Raw genomic sequence first — 21,718 nt, 5'->3', positions numbered from 1 at the left:
TTCCAAATATACCTGTTGGACTATAACCTGGTTTTGTGTAATTCTTTCCCAAAGACCAGAGCAGCTCAATATCTTCCCACCAACCCCAAACAATAGCTAGCTTTCACATCTCAAGGAGGGGCAGCAGAGCCAGCCTGTACATTTGGGTCTTATGATTCTTCACTATGAAGTTCGGTTGAGGTTCAACCCATGATTGAATTCCAGCATTCAGGGCAAGAGAGAATCCTTTTGTTGTTCTACTTCCTTTTCTTAATTTACTGTTATTTCAGGGTTCCTATAATTTGGCAACAAGCGCAAAATTAATAACATTTCAGAGGAGTTCCAAGTTATCCAGAAGTTGTGCAAATACTTTTGTGAGCTCGAGTTCACAAATATTTAAACCGAAATTGACTTTATAATTGTAACTCAAGCGATTTCACAGAATCTCCAGTACGTAGCCCCAATATATCACCAAGGCGCTGCAACAATTATTTACAATAGGCTGCAGGCTTGCACTATTACCAAAATACTGTAGGCAGGATTTCATATACTTGCTGCATCCATAAATGTCATATTTCAGAGTTGGTAATTAAAACCTGATCTGATCAAGTGAGGTGATGGCTTAGTGATATTAGAGATTAGAATAGATTCCCTACAGTGTGGAAACAGGCTCTTCAGCCCAATCAGTCCACATCAACCCTCTGAAGAGTAACACACCCAGACCCGTTTTCCCCCTGACTAATGCACCTAACATTATGAGCAATTTAGCATGGCCAATTCACCAAATCTGCACATCTTTGGACTGTGGGAGGAAACCCACTCAGACAGGGGGAAGAATATACAAACTCCACACAGACAGTCGCTCGAGGCTAGAATCAAACCTGGGACCCTGGTGCCGTGAGGCAGCAGTGCTAACCACTGAGTCACTATGCCACCTCAATATTATCAATGGACTATTAATCCAAAGTCAGTTAACATTCTGGGGACCTGGGTTTGAACCCTGCGATGACAAATGGTGGAACTTGAATTCAATTTAAAATAAATATCTGGAATTAAGACAATGAAACTTGTCAATTGTCCAAAAAAGCACATCCAGCTCACTAATTTCCTTTGGGGAAGGAAATCTGCCATCCATATGGCCTAGATGTGACTCCACACCACATAGCAATGTAGTTGACTTTAAAATGCCCTCTGCAATGGCCTAGCAAGCAACTCTGTTGTACCAATTACTATTAAATTAAGGGCAACTAAAGATGGGAAAGAAATGCTGGCCAGCCAGTGGTGCCCACATCCCATGAATACATTTTAAAAAGCTATGTTAGATACAGGAACTGTTGCTGTTAAGTTCAACGTCAGCACTGGTTTACAAGTGATTTTTAACCAGTTAGTGGAGTTTCAGTGACAGGCACTACTCAGCATTTAGCTGAAATCCTGGAACTCAACATAAGCCAACAATCTTTTAACTTTGAGGCAGGAGTGCTGCCAATGTGTGATACTGCACCTCATATGAAGATGCATATTGCTCCATTCTCTCCTGTCCATCCACTTTTGGGTGGATCTGTACATTCGAGAATCACACTTGCTAATTTTTACACACAGTCACACATTTTTAACACTGAGTCGAGAGTGTGAGGCTGGAAAAGCACAGCAGGTCAGGCAGCATCCGAGGAGCAAGAGAATAGACGGTTCAGGCATAAGCCCTTCATCATGAAGTTTTAACACTGGATTGGTTGATCAGACAGGCAAGAAACTGAATTTGGTCTTGCATGCCTACCTTGTTGCCTGTGCATGTTGGAACAGGTGTAGTGGAATATTCCCCATAAGCCCTGCTCCCCAGGCATCATGCGATCTTAATAGAAGTTCTGCTGACTAGGAGATAAGTCAGGTTGAGCACGACACATGTGATGTTGGAATAAATCTGCCAACATCTCCATGGAGGGGTGCAAGATATGGATCTTGGCTGACTAGAAACGTTTGTGTTTTGGAGACTGAACTTAGCTTGATTACTGCCTGCAAAGTTGGTGCATGTGTTTAAGTTCCAACATTCTCATACAGGAGTGCAATGGGTGAGGTGTACATCAGCAACTCACCATTAGGTCATACTTCTGGCATAATATAACATCCTGAGACTCTGCTCTAGAGTGTTATTAAACAAAGTTGCGTCAGCTACAACTTATTAAGTTACACTTTGGAAATCAATTCCCTCCCTATTCAATGCAAAGCATACTTTTTAAGAGAAATAGTCTCAGAAGCAGAGGGCCATTATAAAATTATGCTAGCTTGTTTCTTACGAACAGTTTAACTTTAGATTCTTGAACTGGTTCGTGTGTGGTGCAAAGTCATGACCTAAGTAGAGCAGAACCCTGGCCTGTTGGAACAAGTTTAGCTTTAACAGAGCCGAGAACATTCCAGTTCAGTCTAAGGTTACTGCTGGAAATGCTGCACACTGATTTAGCTTGATGTAATGGTGAGGTTATTCCAAGTGCTCCAATTCACCAGGGATCAGCAAAGATTTACAGGGAACTACTTGTTTTGAATAGATCTTGCACCTACGTACTTGGAATAGAAACTAGAGGCCACTCACAGCCCAACAAATCTCTAACTGTGATTTTAGCAAATCAGCTATTCCCACGGGTTCATCTTAGCATAAATTCACAGCCCACCAATTCAAATCTGGCACTAAAGAGAGGGATTTTTTTTGAAAGACAGTGGAAGTTAAAGCATGGTGTTGCTTTATGGTGCAGTTACAAGAATGTTCTTTACAATAAGTCACTGCCCAGGGCCAAATCACTTTGTGGCCCTTGTTTGCAAATTCATGAGTCTTCCTGATCACTGTCTGTTCCAAGGCCAGTGATGTTACCCATTTCACTGCAGCCACAGCCCACAAAACCTGCATGCCTGTCATAGCAGCAAGTACTCCATGTTAAGCCTTGCAAATTAATTCATGTTGAATGGCGTTAAGTGCTGTCTGGGTTTAATTATGTTCCACACATTAGAATATTACAAGCTCAAGCAGGCCGCGTTTCATCTTGTTCTGAGATGAAGGAGAATGGAGCTTTTTACATTATGGGTCACCGAGTCATCACATAGCAATGCAATGAGACAGACATGTCAATGAAACAGTGAATCATCCAATTGCTCAAGCATTTGTTTCAAACCACTGAACAGCATTTTTCTTGAATTAAAATGCAATTGTGCAATAAAACCTGACTCTTTTTCTCTTCAGATTTTATTTTTTCCTTTTTCAAGTTGCCTCCTTCTGTCCATAGCTAAGACACAGATTCTAATTGGCTGGATGAAGAAGTCTAATTATTCCACTGTCATCTGTCTAGACATTAATAACGAGTTATTGAAGGGCACATTAGCTACAGAGGAAAGCAACATTGAGATTTGAGGCTATCTGGCCCTCTACCAGCACAGCAAGCTTTTGCTGACTTCATCCAAGGGTTTCACAACTAGAACGCAATGAATAAATCTGGAGATTTTAAAGAGCTCAGAAAAGTCAACTTTACTTCTAAACCATTGGAAGAATTTACAAAAGACAAATTGATAAGTTTAGGTAAATTGGCAGAAAGTTGGCAAAAGGGTATAATATGGGAAAACATGAAGTTGTTAATTTTGGAAGGCTGAATAAAAGAACAGGATATTATTCAAATTGATAAAAACTGTGAAAAACTGCAACAAGAAGAGACTTGGGGGAATTTGTGCATGAAACATAGAAAGGTAGCACATAAGTTGCGTGCAATTCTGGTCTCCTTCCTATCGGAAAGATATTGTGAAACTTGAAAGGGTTCAGAAAAGATTTACAAGGATGTTGCCAGGGTTGGAGGATTTGAGCTATAGGGAGAAGCTGAACAGGCTGGGGTTGTTTTCCATGGAGCGTCGGAGGCTGAGGGGTGACCTTATAGAGGTTTACAAAATTATGAGGGGCATGAATAGGGTAAATCGGCAAAGTCCTTTCCCTGGGGTCGGGGAGTCCAGAACTAGAGGGCATAGGTTTAGGGCGAGAGGGGAAAGATATAAAAGAGACCTAAGGGGCAACTTTTTCACGCAGAAGGTGGTACGTGTATGGAATGAGCTGCCAGAGGAAGTGGTGGAGACTGGTACAACTGCAACATTTAAGAGGCATTTGGATGGTTATATGAATAGGAAGGGGTTGGAGGGATATGGGCAGGTGTTGACAGGTGGGACTAGATTGGGTTGGGATATCTGGTTGGCATGAACGGGTTGGACCGAAGGGTCTGTTTCCATGCTGTACATCTCTATGACTCTAAGTGCAGCAGGTAAGCAAGAAAGCTAGGATAGTTTTAGGAGTATTTACCACAAGGTGGAAATGTCAAATATTAGGAGGCATGGGTTTAAAGTGATGGTGAAAGGTTTAAAGGAGATGTGTGAAACAGTTTTTTAAACACAAAGGACGGTAGATACCTGGATGTGCTGCCAGGGGAGGTGGTAGAAGCAGGTACAACAGCTATGTATAACAGGCGTTTAGACAGACACATGAACAGACAGAGAATAGAGGGATACAGACCATATGCAGGCAAATAGTATTAGTTTAGAATGGCATCATGGTTGATGCTGGCATGATGGGCTGAAGGGCCTGTTCCTGTGCTGTACCATTCTATGTTCGTTGAAACATACAGGATTCTGAAGGGGCTTGACACAGTAAATGCTGAAAGGACTCTCCCTTTATGGGAGAGTCTTCAATGAGGAGCCGTAGTCACAGAATTAAGAGGAACCAATTTAAGGCTAAGATGAGGAAGAACTTTTTCTCTCAGAGAATTGAGAGTCTTTGGAACTTTTTGCCATAAAGCAGTGGGTAGAGTCCTTTTGCATACTTAAGGCTGAGATAGATCAATTCTTGATCAGTAAAGGAATCAAGGGTTATGGGGAAAAGGCAGGAAAGTGGATGCGTGGAATGTCAGATCAGCCATATCCTGTTGAATTGTGGAGTAGGCATGAGGGCTGAACAGGGAGACAGTGAGGTCTGCAGATGCTGGAGATCAAAGTTGAGAGTGCGTTGCTGAAAAAGCACAACAGGTCAGGCAGCATCCGACGAGCAGGAAAATCGCGTTTCGGGCCAGAGCTCTTCATCAGGAATGAGGGCTGAACAGCCTACTCCTGCAGTTATTTATTTTGGTCTTACAGCACCACGGAACACATCTGTGTTCTGCCAAGACTTATGAGTGTGGTTACTTTCCTGCTCCTGTTCAAACTTGTGCCATGGATTCTTCTGAACCTGGCTTACGCAGCTCTTACGTGGCTAATCGAGCTGTGGTTCAAAATGCAGAGGGATGCAACTGGAGGGTTTTACAATGAATTGTTTCTCCAATCAACAATCGTTTCTAGACCATTTCTAAAGAAGCCTATCAACAGCAAATGAAGGAGAGAAGTGAGGAGTGTCAGCTCAGGTATAATCCAACTGAATGGCACAGTAGGCCAAACAGTCTACTCTTGTTCCAATTATTTTTTTATGGTCTTATGGTCATGTCTTTACATAAAGTGATTGCAGTCCAAGTGGGCTGAGGTTCTTCAGTGATTGTTAACTGACCCCTTAAGGGCTGAACTGGCAATGGAATTTCCAAGGTGGAACATGGGCAGATAATTGGGCACATTGGAACCAGGGAGATTCCCACACCTCTTTCCCACCATATTACTTGCCCTGTCTCAGAAGGGGAAATTTTCGGCCTATTAATATATTGTCAGACTGATATTTATATAAGCTTGTAAGCAGTTTATTTCTCCCAAAGAATAGAAAGCCTTGCCATGATTATCATATGGCTCATTGGTTTAGTACATAGTTCACACTGGGTGAATGGGCATGGTTGTAATCAAAGCGACTTGGGAGATAGGAGAAGGCACAGATGCATGGAGCTTGCAAGATATAAGATGGCACAGATCATGCCATAATTCTCAAATAGGATTCCTGAATCCATGTTAAAGGACACACCTTTTCTGAAAGGCAGTAAGTCATGAGCTTCAGGGAACAACTTTGGGACATATGCAAGAAACAATCCGACCATCCTATGGTCGACTGCTTCAACACCCCCTCCCACTCCCCAAGGACATGCAAACCCTGGGCCTCCTCCCCTGCCAAATCGAAGCCACCTACCAAGTGGAGGAAGAACGCCTCATCTTCTGCCTTCGGGCCCCTCAACCACACAACATGAACATCGATTTCATTAGTTTCCAAATCTCCCCTCCCCCCATCTCATCCCAGTTCCAACCCTCCAACTTGGCACCGCCCTCTTGACCTGTCCTACCTCTTCATCTGCATTCACCTATCTGCTCCACCCTTCTCATCGATCTATCACAATCACACCCCACCTGCATCCACCTATCACCTTCCTAGCTACCTTTCCCCCAGCCCCACCTCAACCCCCATTTACCTCTCACTCTCCTTCCCCCTCCACACTCCTGATGTAGGCTTATGCCCGAAATGTTGACTCTCCTGCTCCTTGTGTGCTGCCTGACCTGCTGTGCTTTTCCAGTGCCACCCTTTTCAACTCTGACTCTCCAACACCTGCAGTCCTCACTTTCTCCGCGAGCTTGAGAAGCTGACTAGACTTTTCACAAATGCTGAGAGTGCACAACATGTTAACTCCACAAAAATTGTTGACACAGGATAACCCTGAACTGGATGCTACGTGCCACTTTTAAATGTGTGCTGATTCAGCCCAACTCCATAAAAATCAGTGTCCATAATATTGTCTAGGCATTGAATTCAACCCACTTGAGCCACATCAGATACTGGCCTTAAGACTTTTCAATCTAAACCTTGATCCAAAAATATTTCTTCATTCCATAAAATAGATAGAAATAAATTGCAAGTCATAATATGGGCCAAAATCCAGGAATTCCCTCCTTCAGGGCATTAAGGGTCTACCTACAGCACACAACACTGCAACAGTTCAAGAAGACAGCTCACCCCTTTCTCAAGGACAACTATGGACAGTCAATAAATGTTGACCCAGCCAGTGGTCCCATGTTCTGTAAGTGCATAAAAAAATGTGCAATTTATGTCTCTTAAGGTCGTAAAATTGGAATGTTTTTAACTATCCAAAGTTTATATTCCCATTCATTAAGAACTTACAGTTGAGATTTTTTTCTGTAAATAGCAAAACAATGCTTTTTACTTCATTCAACATTTTGATCAGAAGACCCAAATCCTTGGTTGGCCGTGGTTGAATAAACAAACCTTGTTGAATGGACAGCTTAAACCTCCCTTATTATGCGAATGGCTAAAGTCAATCTTAACTTATGCAACCGATACTACAGGCAGGGTTTGTCATAATACTTTCCCGTTCGACTTAGCTCTCAAAGTGAAGGAGTGACACCGAAATAACAGCAGACTCCTTATTTACCATGCCATCAAAGAGTAACTACAACATCTGAGGAACTTAATAGTTAATCCACAGAAAACAGCAAAGGGCTGCATGGTGGCTCAGTGGTTAGCACTGCTGCCTCACAGCACCAGGGACCCAGGTTCGATTGCAACCCTGGGCACCTGTCTGTGTGGAGTTTGCACATCCTCCCAGTGTCTGCGTGGATTTCCTCTGGGTATTTGGTTTCCTCCCACAGTCCAAAGATGTGCAGGTCAGGTGAATTGGCCATTCTAAATTGCCCATAGTGTTAGTTGCATTAGTCAGAGGGTAATGGATCTGGGTGGGTTACTCTTCAGAGGTTCAGTGTGGACCTGTTGGGCCAAAGGGCCTGTTTCCACATTGTAGGGAATCTAATCTAATCTAAAGTGGTATCAAGCCCAAAGCATTCACTCCACCATTACTTTGTAAGGGAGTAGATCATTGTACAGTATCTGACTTTCATGCAGAATCATACCTCAAAACATGGAATAAAGTTCCTTTAAATAGTATCTCCTACACTCAGTAAACAGTCCTTTCAGGCTTAAAACTAGTAATTTGTTTTCCCAACCATGCTGGTTCATTTTGCTTGGCTTACTTTGCAAAGTCTTTGCAAAATGAAGACTTGTACAATTTACTCTATCTGGTTCAGACAAGCTACCACATTCTTTAGCTTCAGAAATATCCAGCATTCCAAACCTAATAGACCAGAGATTAACAAAGTACACAGTCACACCCACTGCAGCAGCATTTACTATGGTCATCTATGTGTGAATAGATCAAAGTGCACTGCTTGCTCAGTTCACTAAGCCTTGAATGAATATACTGAGATTGTGCCATTAGCTACATCCAATAATATAATTACTACTGTTAGAGACACGGATACGTGCTGAATGAGGAATCTGCAAGTTCCTTCTATTGTGGATACGATTTTCACAAATCTCTCACAGACAGCACACCACTTTGTTAATATATTTTTAACCCTATATCTTATTGCATTGGCCATCAATCACCAGCAGCTAGTGTTTGGAATAATTTGATGCCAACAATTGTTTTTCTTCCAGTAATTTTAATCAACCTGTTCAGACATGTTATAACACACATCCAGGGCAGATGGGAGGTAAACCAGGTCCTCCTAACCCAGAGTGAGGGACAGTATCACTGCACCACAAAAGCCCACCCTATTTAATCCTCCTTCTTATGGTGAGTTTAAGGACTTCGAAGAGGATAGTCCCCAAGAGTCTTAACAAGAAGAGGCATTTGTCTTAACTAACAGGGTACAGTTTATTGAATGTTTGAATAAATACAATTAACATTTATTAGTTAGACACAATTATGACCATCAGGAGTGAGACATGGGAAATCTGTCCATATTGGAACCACATGCAAGATCAACTGCTCTATCATCAGTTTAAGTGGAGGTAATGCGACTTCAACATTAACTCTTTCAGAGCCATCACCTTATACAACATATCTTAGCTGTGTGGTTTTATTTTCAGTGTAAAACATGTCTATTCCAGTAAAGGAATTGTTGCACTTCAGCAGGGAGTCACGCTTATTACTTTTGGATCAAAACATTCAAAAATTGATCTAATCTCTGTGAACCAACAGTTTGTTGTAATTTGCACCTTTAAACAGAAAACAAAATTTCAGGATGCTTCACAGAAGCATAGTCAACATGAAATTGCTACTAAGTCAACATGTATAACTTCAATCAAATTATTGAAGATTGGCATCTGAAAACTTCAAGCTCTCTCAACTTGCTACCCCAGCATATAAATCATGACAGTATTCTAACCCCAGGATAACAGAGTTTTCTCAAACAGACGCTGCAAAACCACAGTGAATAGAGAGCTATAAACCTCTTAGAATGAATTTGTTCTTCCTCCCTGTTGTCCATGATCCATAAAATGGCAAACAACAATCAGATCCAACCTTGAACAAATGGATTCATCATGGGGGTAATGTTATACACCTTAGTCACTGCTGAATCTCATTCCCATTGGTTTCCAATTGAGAAGTTTTCTCGAAGTTCACCTTTTACAATGCAACCCCTCAACTTTTCTTTAATTGTGACAATGGATTCTATATGAACTTAATTCTTTCATGGAATGTGGGCATCACTGGGAAGGCCAGCATTTGTTGCCCATCCCCAGCTGCCCTTGAATTGAGTGGCTTGACATGGCATTTCAGAAAGCAGCTGAGAGGCAGCACCTTGCTGTGTGATGGAGTCACATATAATCAGACCAAGCAAGGATAACAAATTTTCTTCCCCTAAAGTACATTAATGAACCTGATGGGCTTTTCCAACAATTGATGATAGTTATTACACTCACCATTTTAGACACACTTTCAATTCCAAGTTTTATTGATTGAATTTAAAATTCTACCAGTTGCTGTGGTGGGGCTTGAACATGTGCAGTCAAAGATACAGTCATCCAGTGACTGGTCCATTACTATCAATGTCACTATTTTTCTCCAATTTTAAAAAAAACAAGCACTAGGTTTGACCTTGACCTTCTGAGCAGCAGTATAACTTTGACAGAAACCTTGGTTCAAAATCAGTGAAATTTGGAATTCCCAGCGTTGAATCAAAATAACTATTCTGAGCACGGTGTTTCCACTAAAGAAATTTCTGGCAGAAAGTTGCGAAGCTGAAGTTTGCATGTAAACAGACTTAGTCCAATTATTCCACATGAGAGATTGCCAGGAGCTGCTAGTTTCTATAGGGCATGAATATATGAATGCCAGAAAGAGTTCAAAACAAGTATCTTTGCCTTGAGGGTCGATAGAATGTGGAACTTAATTTGACTTATTCCATGCATTGTGGGCATCACTGGTAAGGCCAGTAATTTTTGCCCATCTCTAATTGCCCCTGGCCATTTCAGAGGTCATTTCAGTTAAAAGTCATAGAGTAATACAGCACGGAAACAGACCCTTCAGTCCAACTCATCCATGCCGACCAGATAATCTACAATGATTTAGTCCCATTTGCCAGCATTTGGCCCATATCCCTGTAAACCTTTCCTATTCATGTACCCATCCAGATGCCTTTCAAATGTTGTAATAGTACCAGTCTACACTACCTCCTCTAGCAGCTCGCTCCATATAGGCACCATTATCTGCATGAAAACCTTGCCCCTCAGGTCCCTCTAAAATCTTTCCTCTCTCATCTGAAACCTATGCCCTCTAGTTTTAGTCTCTCCTACCCTGAAAAAGACCTTGGCTATTAAACCTATCCATGTCCCTCATGATTTTATAAACCACTATAAGGTCACCTCTCAGCCTCCGTCACTCCAGGGCAAAAAGCCCCAGCCTATTCAGCCTCTCCCTATAGCTCAAACCTTCCAATCCCAGCAACATTTTTTCTGAACTCTCTCAAGTTTAACAACATCTTTCCTAGAACAGGGAGACCAGAATTGAACACTGTATTCTAAAATAATCTCACCAGTTTATTTGCTATAACTTGGAGTAGTTGAAGCTTTAAAGGGAAGCTAGATACATAAATGAGGGAGAAAAGAACACAAGGCTATGCTGATGGAGTAAGGGGAGGTAGCTTCTTGGAGGCTCACATGCAAAATTAGTCATGACAAAAACCTGTTGGGTCAAATGTCTTTATGTTGTAAGTACTGTGCATTAAGTAGTTTTCTACAGGTTAGATTCAGTATTGCATCAATTGAATTTGATAGAGGCAGGTTAACTTGGAAACGTAAGCAAATATTTTTCAACAAAGATAGCTCAGTGGTTAGCACGGCTGCCTCACAGCATCAGGATCCCAGGTTCAATTCCAGCCTTGGGTGACAGTCTGTGTGGAGTTTGCACGTTCTTCCTGTGTCTGCGTGGGTTTCCTCTGGGTGCTCCGGTTTCCTCTCACAATCCAAAAATGTGCAGGTCAGGTGAATTGGCCATGCTAAATTACCATAGTGTTAGGTGCATTAGTCAGAGAGAAATGGGTTTGGTGGGTTACTCTTCGGAGGGTCAGTGTGGATTGGTTGGGCCAAAGGGCCTGTTTCCACACTGTAGGGAATCTAATCTAATCTAATCTAAAAAACTGGTTGTTCCTTCAAGATTTGATGTTCCACTCCTCAGTCCATTTAATGCCTGCAATGCTTCAGCATTATGGCTCAATAACATCTATAATCAATGGTAGTTTGGTAGTATAGAACTTGAGGATTTCTGAAAAAGGACATGTTTTATCAAAACCTTTCCTCTTGCAATTATCAGGACATTTGCAAGAACACCAATGCAAAGCAACATTTTATACCATATGCTAATTGATTTGCTAGTGAACTCTGATTGGTAGAGGTTTTTCAATGGAGAATGCATGAGACATATAATAATTAACATTTAGCTCCCAAGATTTGATTAGTTTAAACCAGGCTGATTGACTGAGGTTGGTTCATATCTCAGGGCAATACCATGACCACAGAATGGTTCTCATCTATTCTAATAAGCTGAAATAGATTTAATGTGTGTACATAAAAACACAAGATATAGGAGCAGAAAGCTTGTTTGGTGCAGTAGTAGTATCCCTATCTCTGAGTTAGGAGGGCTGGATTCAAGCCCCACCTGTTCTATAGGTATGTAATGTCATCACCGAGCAGGTTGATTAGAACATACAGAAGATATAGGAGCAGAATTCGGCCATTTGGCGCAATGATTTCAATTCACCATTCGATCATAGCTAATATTTTTCTCAACTTCATTCTCCAGCCTTCTCCCTGTAACCTTCATCCCCATATTAATAAATAACCTACTTCTATCTTAAACACATTCAATAACTTGGACTCTACAGGCTTCTGTGGCAATGAGTTCCATTGATTCATCATCCTCAAGCTGAAGAAATTCCTCCTCAGCTCTGTTCTAAAGTGTCATCCCTTCACCCTTAGAGTTCACATGTTCTTTCTGTGTGTAAAGAGCTTGGCCCAATGTTTTACTATATGTAGCTTCAAGTATGTGCAAGAATGCCACACTGTGAACCCGACTGACAATGTTAAATTGGTTATCAGTCTAATTCTTAGCACAGTCCAGATTATTTAGCACATACTGTCTAATCACACAGCTTTATCTAGTGTGGACTCTGCTTTCAGTTTTGCAATCACAAGTTGGTTGGGTACAGTCAATACCTTGCCTGTTGTGAACAGCTGAAGGAACATGGTGTTTATTTTAAAGACAGATACAACTGGACAAATTCAGCAGTTCTGGCAGTAACTGCAAAGAGAGAAATCAAGGCTGCAGTAAAACATTGCTATGTTTATTTTCTAGATCCCTTGTAATAAACACCAATATTTCATTTGCCTTTCTAGTCACCTATTGTACCTGTATGCTGCTTTTTCATGATTCACGGACCATGACGCCCAGATCCCTCTGTACCAGAGTTCTGCAAGTTCAACTTAAATAATGCACTATTTACATTCTTACAGCTAAAGTTGCGAAAATTGACATTTTTCCACATTATATTCCATCTTCCAAATTTTTGTGCACTTACTTCCTTTATCCATATTGTATGTAGACTCCTTGACTCTTGCTGTCAATTTTCTTAGCGACTTACCTTGACCTCACCAGCAAATTTAGCAACTGGACATTTGATCCCTTCATCCAAGTTAATGACATAGATTATAAATAGTTGAGGCCCCAGCACTGATTACTGAGGCACTCCGATAGTTATAGCTTGCTAACCCAATAAAAATAATTTATCTCGATGCTCTGCTTCTTGTTAATTAATCAATCCATCACCAAGCTGACAGGTTACCCCTCACACCATGAAATCTTAGTTTGTTTAGTTACCTTTGATGTGCCAACTTATCAAAAGCCTTTTGAAAATTCAAGTACACTACACCTATAGGCTCCTCTTTATCCACCTTGCATGTAATTTCTTCAGAACATGCTAATTAGTTAAACATGGGTTCCCTTTCAGTAAACTATGTTGAGACTGTCTCATCTCATTATGATTTGCTAAGTATCTTGGTATAACAGCCTTAATAATGGATTTCAGCAATTTCACCATGAAAGATGCTAGACAATGGTTTTCTTCTCTCAGTCTCCCTCCCTTCTTGAATATATGTTGTTACATTTTCCAAGTTTTAAAAGTTTGTTAATAGGATGTGGGCCTTACTGGCCAACAGTTATTGCCTGTTCATAACTGCCCAAGGGCAATTGCCCAATGTGTCAACCATATTGCTGCATTGTTACTTGTAAGCCACACTGAGTAAAGATGGCAAATTTCTCTCCCTAAAGTAGATTAGTGAACCAGGTGGGGTTTTATTTCAATTCACAATACTAACTAGGGGTAGCCTTTTATTCCACAAGATTCTTGAATTCGATACTCACCACCTGCCGTGTTGGGATTTCAACCCATGTCCCCAGAACATTAACTGGGGGTTCTGGATTACCGCTCCAGTGACATTACTGTAGGTACCGCCTATTCTAATTGCTGGGACCCTTGCAGCATTCAAGGAATTTTGTAAAATTATAAACAATGCCTTTGTTGTCTCTGCAATCATTTCTTTCAAGACTCTAGGATACAAACCATCAGGTCATGAGGACTTGTTAGCCATTAGATCTAAGAGTTTACCCAGGTGGGCGTGATTACTTTAATTCCTTCCGTCCCATTCATTTCTTGATTTTCCAATCTCTAGGAAATTTTAGTGCGACTACAAAAACTATCTGTCAGTTAGGAATACTGAAATCTTTGTCTGAAATTTGCTCAAGAGCAGCTTGTAATCTGTTCAGTCTTTGCTTGTTATCAAAATGCCATTCCATTACCACACCTCCTCACCTGGCACATTTACCACCATTCTACAACAAACAGCGTCAGGATTGCCACACTTCAATTCTCTCCATAAACAGGGATTTCTTTTCAAGCACCTCAAAGCATTATATCACTTTTCTTATAGCCTACTTCACTGCAGCATACATCCACAGTGCATTTTGTTCTCCTTAAATGGAGGTGTTGTTCTGCAAAAATGTTTCAGGAATCATCTTGTTTTCAAAAACATATACATTACTTTGGTAGAAGCTGCATCCAAACAGCTGAATGTGAAATGTGATGTAACCTTGGCACGGTCTGATGGTACCGCTGAGAGTAAAGAAACAGTATGCAGTTTTTTTTTTGTCTGATGAAGTCAATTCTTGTGCTGGTTGCAAGCCAAGAAGGCTAATCTGATACAACTAACTTCACTCATGCACACTGCCAAGACAAAGAAGCAAAAACATGGTTTTGGGAAAGCGAAAGAAAATAGGAGACAAGAAAGCCCGAGGAGAGAGTCTGTTTCTGGCCAAAAACCCCTGTGTTCAAGTTACATGTCAGGGCCTGATGGCCATAGATTGTGCATTCATAAGATGGCCAAACAGGGAGCTTTCACACTGTAAATACTTCCTGGACAGCAGGTTGATTATGATTAGATTACCTACAGTATGGAAATAGGCCCTTCAGCCCAACCAGTTCACACTGATCCTCCGAACAGTAAGCCACCCAGACCCACTTCCCTTTGACTAATGCTCCTAACACTATGGGCAATTTAGCATGACGAATTCACCTGACCTGCACATCTTTGGACTGTGGGAGGAAACCAGAGCACCCGGAGGAAACCCACACAGACACAGGGAAAATGTGCAAACTCCAAGTGTTAAACATTGGAGGGTCTCTTGGTCAACCATCCTGCTAAACGCCTGAAACTTTGCCCCAAACAATAGGCTAGAGTCCATGGTCACAATGATGTCTTAATACAAGGTAGATGGATAGAGAAAGCTTGGGTAGCAATAACGACAATACTGCAGGAACCTTTAAGAGACCCTGCATGCAAATGGAGTGTCAACTGGCAACACATAGCTGCTCGGTCAATGAACTAGTGATCAGTTATTGATGACAAAGGCCTTCTGCCTACCAACAACTATATGATTAGTTCTCAGGTAGCTGAACAGCTTGGGGTTATAAAAGAGACCCTGCTTCCAATGCTTGCTAAGGGCAATAACTCAGCTTCTTGCTCTCTTAGGTGTTACCTGTGACTCATGGGTAGCTGTCCCATATCTCTCAGACAAGCTACTGAATGCCAGACCCCTTGTAATCACTACATCATTTTAATTTTTCCATACTTTTGTTGAGGACTGAAATAGGAGAAAAAAACTGTTACATAACTCAAGGACTGCTGATGCATGGCTGAAGTTTAACTAAAGCAAGAAACCTGACAATTATTGGAGGCAGCGTTTACATAGCTGCTCATTCAAGCAGTGGTTGAAGGGTTCTCTGACAGTGAACTGGGGCCAAGGTATGCATGCAAATGGAGTGTCAACTGGCAACATATAGCTGCTCGGTCAATGAACTAGTGATCAGTTATTAATGACAAAGGCCTTCTGCCTACCAACAACTATATGATTAGTTCTTAGGTAGCTGAACAGCTTGGGGTTATCAACAAGATTGTGATAAGCCTTTAAATTGCCACCAACTCAAGAGCTCTCCTTGTTCTCTGCAATAAAAGAACACAATGAGCCTGAGGAAAAACAGTTGATTTTTCCTTCAGCTGTTGCTGTAATCTGTGACTTTTAATAAATAAGTCAAAGGCTTTTTATAAGTGTGAACCAGCTGCCTTGTGCCTCTTACAAAACAGGGAAAACATTTGGTGAAGGAAGACAGAGAAGCAGCATTCTAATCGGTGCAAAAACCAGCAATTATTGATCTGGCCGACATGTGACTCCAGACCCACAGCAATGTGGTTGACTCCTAACTGCCCTCTGGGCAATAAATGCTGACCTAGCCTGTGCCACCTCATCCCATAGATGATTTTTTTTAAAGTGGCGAGGTGTTATTGGTGTGACTTCTTTGATACACGTATGTGTCACTGATACCCATTCCAAGCCTCACTGCAGTATAGATGTGTGATTAGATTCTGTGAACAGAGACTATGTGCATGTGCGGGTGTGTGAGGGGTAGTTAGAACAGGATCAGAGTTTTATTTAATACTGCTACTTGCTAACAGCTCATAATTGTTTGCCTGCAGCTGGAGTCTATTTACTTGTAATACATAGTAATTCTTGTTAAGTACAGAGATCTGGTCCATGCCTTCTGCGAACCTCTGTCTGAAAAATCAGGTAAATTGGAGAATTCAGTGTTTTTAAAAAGTGATTTTAACTTTTGCAATGAGTTTAGAAAAAGCGGGGCTTAATTTCAAGCATGATACCCAAGTGAGGTGTAACATCCTCTATTAGTTGAGTAGCTAATCTAAACTGACACTCACAAAGTAATACTGAGGGTGCAGCACATTATAGAAGTGCTGTCTTTCAGCTGAAATGTTAAAGGGAAGTTCTATTTGCCATCTCAGATGGATGTGAAAGACCTCATGGCACAATGTGAAGGGCACTGTGGTTCACCCTGGATTCATGGCCAAAGAACTAGTCTTCAACTGTTTGATGATTAAAATATTGCTGTTCATGGGACTTCCTAACTTTAGGTAATTCTTGCTTTAATACATTTTAAAAGCTGCTTAATTTAGCCATCCCAAGGTTGGGAAAGATGCTATACAAAGCCAAACTTCCTTTCACAGAATAGTCACAACATAGAGGCCAATCAGCTTATCATTTCTGCACCATACAACAGCTCTCTAAAGGAACAATTCATCAAGTGAAATTCTCCTCACAACGCCCCGTAATCCTGCATAATTTTCTTTCCCTGATATTTCAATTCCCTCTTGAATGCCTCAACTCAATGGGCCTTCACCATAGTCTCAGGCAATGCATTCAAGGCCATTCACTGAAGGTCACCATTGTTTCATGTGCCTTAGACTTTAAACCTGTGCCCTCTTGTTCTTAATCATTCCACTTGCTGGAACAGCATTTTCCCTTGCTACCCTGTCCAGACCCCTCCTGATTTTGTGTACTTCTATCTCAACGCCCTGTAAGGAGAACAGTCCTAGCTTCTCCAATCCAGCAATGTAACTGAAGTTCCTCATCTCTGGAACCATTACTGTGAACCTTTTCTGAGCTCTTGATAATGCCTTGACATCATTCCTAAAGTATGGCACCCAGAACTGGACTGCATTTTAATGATGCAACAACATACCAGTTGATGCTAAACCAGAGTTCATACAGGTTTTACATAACTTCCTTGGTCTGCACATTCTGTCTCTATCTATAAAGTCCAAGATGCCTTAAGCTTAGTTAACTGTGTTCCCAACCTTACCGCCACATTCAATTCACTTATTCATTTGCATCCTCTGCTCCTGCGTTCCCTTTAGAACTGCACCCTTCGTTTTATATTGTGTTTCCATATTCTTCTGACCAAAATAAACCACTCCACACTTCCTTCTCATTTCTTCCTTTAATCACAGTTTCTCTGGCAACAACAAAAGCCCTCAAATTAAAATCCTCCCTGATTTGGGGGAAGGTTAAATATGTGATAGATGATCACAGCATATCCCAGAATCAGGAGGTGAAACAACTCAGAAGAGAAAGAGACTGTCAGGTCATTGAGCATGGCATTGAGATATTTGGGAGAAAACTACCTAAAGCAATTTTCAGTCAGATTTATCTATCCTTAGCTACTTAAAGAAGAACACCATCAATGTATGGTTCAGATTAAGGGGCTAACCCAGCAGCTAACACAATCCAACCCTTTTAAGAGGATCTTGAGTGGGTGGTGATATTTTTGATCAAGGGGATTTCCAGAGTCCCCTTCCTTCACACTGACTAACCCAGCTGAAAGAAACTGTCTGGAGAAGTACACTTTGACTTCCATTTGATACAAGCACTTAGAATCATAGAGCCGTACAGCACAGAAACAGACCCTTTGGTCCAACTTGTCCATCACGGTCAGATATCCTAAATTAATCTAGTCCCATTTACCAGCACTTGGCCCTTATCCCTCTAAACCCATCCTAGTCATATACCCATTCAGATGCCTGTTAATTGTTGTAATTGTACCAGACTCCACCACTTCCTCTGGCAGCTCATTCCATACACACACCACCCTTTGCGTGAAAAAGTTGCCCTTAGGTCCTTTTTTAAAATCCTTCCACTCTCACATTAAACCTTCTGCACTCTCGCACCCCAGGGAAAAGACCTTGTCTATTTACCCTGTCCATGCCACTCATGATTCTACAAACCTCTATAAGGTCACTCCTCGGCCTCCGATGTTGTAACATTGCTGAAATAAGCTAAAATAAAATGGACGGGTGGACAGCAACTTCTAAGGAGAATGGAGGGATGCGGAGAAAGGGCAGGCGTGTCTGTATACATTGTCCTTCAGGAGAGAGCACAGACTCGACAGACCGAATGGACTCTCTCTGATCTGCACGGCTTTACTTTTCTGATTCACTGCATGCGATAGGAGAAAGCAAGCAGCACTCATGTGTTAGTTAAGAGTTGTGTTCACTCACAGCCGAAAGCAGTTTGAACGGTTTTGGAGCGAGACCAAATCTGTCCCTGTGTCCACCCTATTATGTAATGAAAGTAAAGTTGTGTTGCAGCGCGAAAGACAATCACAAAAGTACTAACGAGGTCGAAAACACGACCTGGTTGTTACACGAAACAGCTGTGCTGTTTACAAAAAAGTCGAGTTGAATGACCTAATGTTTTTTTATATAACACTTCTGACTGCACTCAGTGGGAAGAACGATTAAAACTTGTCTTTCCAGCGCCAGGGATGTTTACAAACTTATGATTGTAACTAAACATGGCAGAGATGGTGTGGGATAAACAGGCATTCCCGGAATCCTCTCAATAAAACAGGGTTTATACAACAGTGGCGGACACTCTTACCTTAAGTTCAAATAACTTTGTCAAGAGGGTTTGTAGAAGAACGGGGCTGGGGTTTCTAATAGTTGCAGATCTCCTGAAATCACGCTAAACATAACACAGGGGCCAGAGAACGACAGAGACAGAGAGAAAGGAGATGGCAGAGCTCTTAGGTAGATCCATTCAGCGCGATCGCTGTCTCTGCCTGATTTCTGATTGCTGCACAGATATCAGGCTGAATCCTCAATCACTCGCTCTCTCTCTCTCCCTCTCCAGTTACAAGACATCTCATTCACCGTCAACCCAGGGGATTTCTTACCTCCAACAGGGTGATGTATTCAGCGCGTAGGTTCACACGAATTCCTTGTTCCCCTCTCTCTCGCGCTCGCTCTCCCTTTGCTATCCTGCTGCTGATTTCCAGATCTGAAATCTCTCTCTCTACTGCCACGTAGTGATCGAACCCCGAATGCCTTACCTCTCCGACAAACACCGCCTCTCAATTCAGGGGAAACAAAGAGAGCAATCCACTCTCCAGCTAGACTGAAACAACCACGGGGGTTCTACTCTTTAGGACTGATTTGAACTTTTTGTTGCATTTGCAAAATGGCTAAAGGAACAACTCTCTTGCAGACAGATTGAATTCTGTAACACAGTTGGAATTAATGGTAGCCATGATGTGGAGGTACCAGGGTTGGACTGGGGTGGAGAAAGTCAGAAATCACGCAGGTTTAGAGTCCACTGGGCGGCATAGTGGCACAGTGGTTAGCACTGCTGCCTCACAGCACCAGAGATCCGGGTTCAATTCCCACCTCAGGCAACTGACTGTGTGGAGTTTGCACATTTCTCCCTGTGTCTGCATGGATTTCCTCCGGGTGCTCTGGTTTCCTCCCACAGTCACAAAGATGTGCAGGTCAGGTGAATTGGCCATGCTAAATTGCCCATAATGTTAGGTGAAGAGGGAAATGGGTCTGGGTGGGTTGCACTTAGGCCGGTCGGTGTGGACTTGTTGCTCCGAAGGGCCTGTTTCCACACTGTAAGTAATCTAATAAAAAGGTTTATTTGAAATTACAAGCTTTCAGCACGTAGCCCCGTTGTCAGGTGAACGGTTCGGGTTAGGGTGACACTTCACCTGAGGAAAGGTCTACGGTCTGAAAGCTTGTAATATCAAATAAACCTGTTGGACCCTAATCTGGTGTCCTGTGATTTCTGACTCTGTTGGAATTAAATACTGTATATGGGGAATAGATATGGGCTACGTGCTGGCAAATGGGACTAGATTAGGTTAGGGTATCTGGCCGGCATGGACCAGTTGGACCGAAGGGTTTGTTTCCGTCCTGGACATCACTATGACTCTAAGTCTCCATGCTGTTTGTTTCCATTAAACTTGCCTTAAGCTTATTAGAAGTCATGAAGAAAACTCAGAGGTTTGCTTTTGTGCTGAAAGCACTTTTGCACAGATCCATGTTTCATAATCTGTTTTTCTACTATCATTTAAGGACAGAAATCAGACTGAGAATTTGGGTCATTTGTTTTGGTGAATTACGGTACTAGAGAGCTGTTGCATGTGTGATGCTGAATCGTGCTTGAGTGCACGCTCACACTGCTGGTTCGCGGTAGCAGAGAAAGCATGAGGCTGACATCCCTCCTTAATCTCTCTTCGAGCTTTAATAACGTGGAACGTGCAGTCCCTGCCCTTTACTTACAGCTGCTTTGAGACTGGAGGGGTGAGAAATAGGCTATGCTTCCTTGCAATGGAAACCCAGTCAGGTTTTTAGCAGCCTGAGAACACGAGTATGTGACAAGAGTGGGCCACTCAGTCCATCCAGCCTGTTCTGTCATTCAATAACAAAAACAGACATTGCTGGAAAAGCTCAGCTGGTCTGGCAGCATCTAGGGAAAGAAATCAGAGTTAACATTTCAGGTCCAGTCACCCTTCTCAGAACAAAGGGTAACAGTCCTAGCATCTCCAATCCAGCAATCTAAGTGAAGTTCCTCATTTTGGAAATATTATTATGAATCCTTTCTGGGCTCATGCTAATTCCTTGACAACCTTCTTAAAGTGTGGCACCCAAAATTTGACTGCATTTTAATACTCCCAACAACATTCCAGCTGAGGCCAAACAGAGTTAATGTTTTCGGTCGAGTGACCCTTCCTGAGAACCCCTCAGAACAGTCCTGAGGAAGGGTTACCAGACCCAAAACGTTAACACTGTTTTCTCTTCATGGATGCTGCCAGACTTGATGAGCTTTTCCAGCAATTTCTGTTTTTGCTTCTGGTTTACAGCATTTGCAGTTCTTTCGGGTTTTTAATCTGCCATTCAGTAAGGTAATGGCTGATCTGATTGTAATCTCAACTCGACATTCCTGATTATCCCTGACAATCTTTCATCCCCTTGGTAATCACGAGTCTATCTACAACAAAACAAACAACTGCAGGTGCTGGAGGTCTGAAAAACAAATATTGCTGGAGGAACTCAGCAGGTCAGGCAGCATCTATGGGAAGAAAGCAGAGTTAATGTATCAAGTCCAGCGATTCTTCATCAAAATGTTAATTCTACTTTCATCTTAGAGATGCTGTCATATCTGCTGAGTTTCACCTGCAATTTCTGTTTAAGAATCAATCTGCTGCTATCTTTAAAAAAATTAAAGAT

General features: G+C 41.9%; 1 protein-coding gene across 7 annotated transcripts in view; it reads right to left on the bottom strand.

The window, feature by feature from the left end:
• Nucleotides 1-19,493, bottom strand: part of LOC122556496 (prolyl 4-hydroxylase subunit alpha-2-like) — a 92,032-nt gene extending 72,539 nt beyond the window's left edge. For 5 of the 7 annotated variants that reach the window (XM_087995180.1, XM_087995182.1, XM_043703190.2 and 2 more), the window contains exon 1: nucleotides 19,092-19,247. The gene's annotated coding sequence lies outside the window, so the exon portion shown is untranslated. Of the gene's footprint in view, nucleotides 1-19,091; nucleotides 19,248-19,386 lie in introns of those variants that run through there. The other 2 variants (XM_043703189.2, XM_043703195.2) reach the window with 2 other exon arrangements.
• Nucleotides 19,494-21,718: the final 2,225 nt, after the last annotated feature.

Source organism: Chiloscyllium plagiosum, unplaced genomic scaffold (assembly GCF_037043375.1).
Source record: "Chiloscyllium plagiosum isolate Xiang-an unplaced genomic scaffold, Cpla_swu_hap1 HiC_scaffold_16, whole genome shotgun sequence".
Classification (NCBI taxonomy): domain Eukaryota; kingdom Metazoa; phylum Chordata; class Chondrichthyes; order Orectolobiformes; family Hemiscylliidae; genus Chiloscyllium; species Chiloscyllium plagiosum.
The sequence above is the reverse complement of the archived record's forward strand: the minus strand, read 5'-3'. Positions and strand labels throughout refer to the sequence as shown.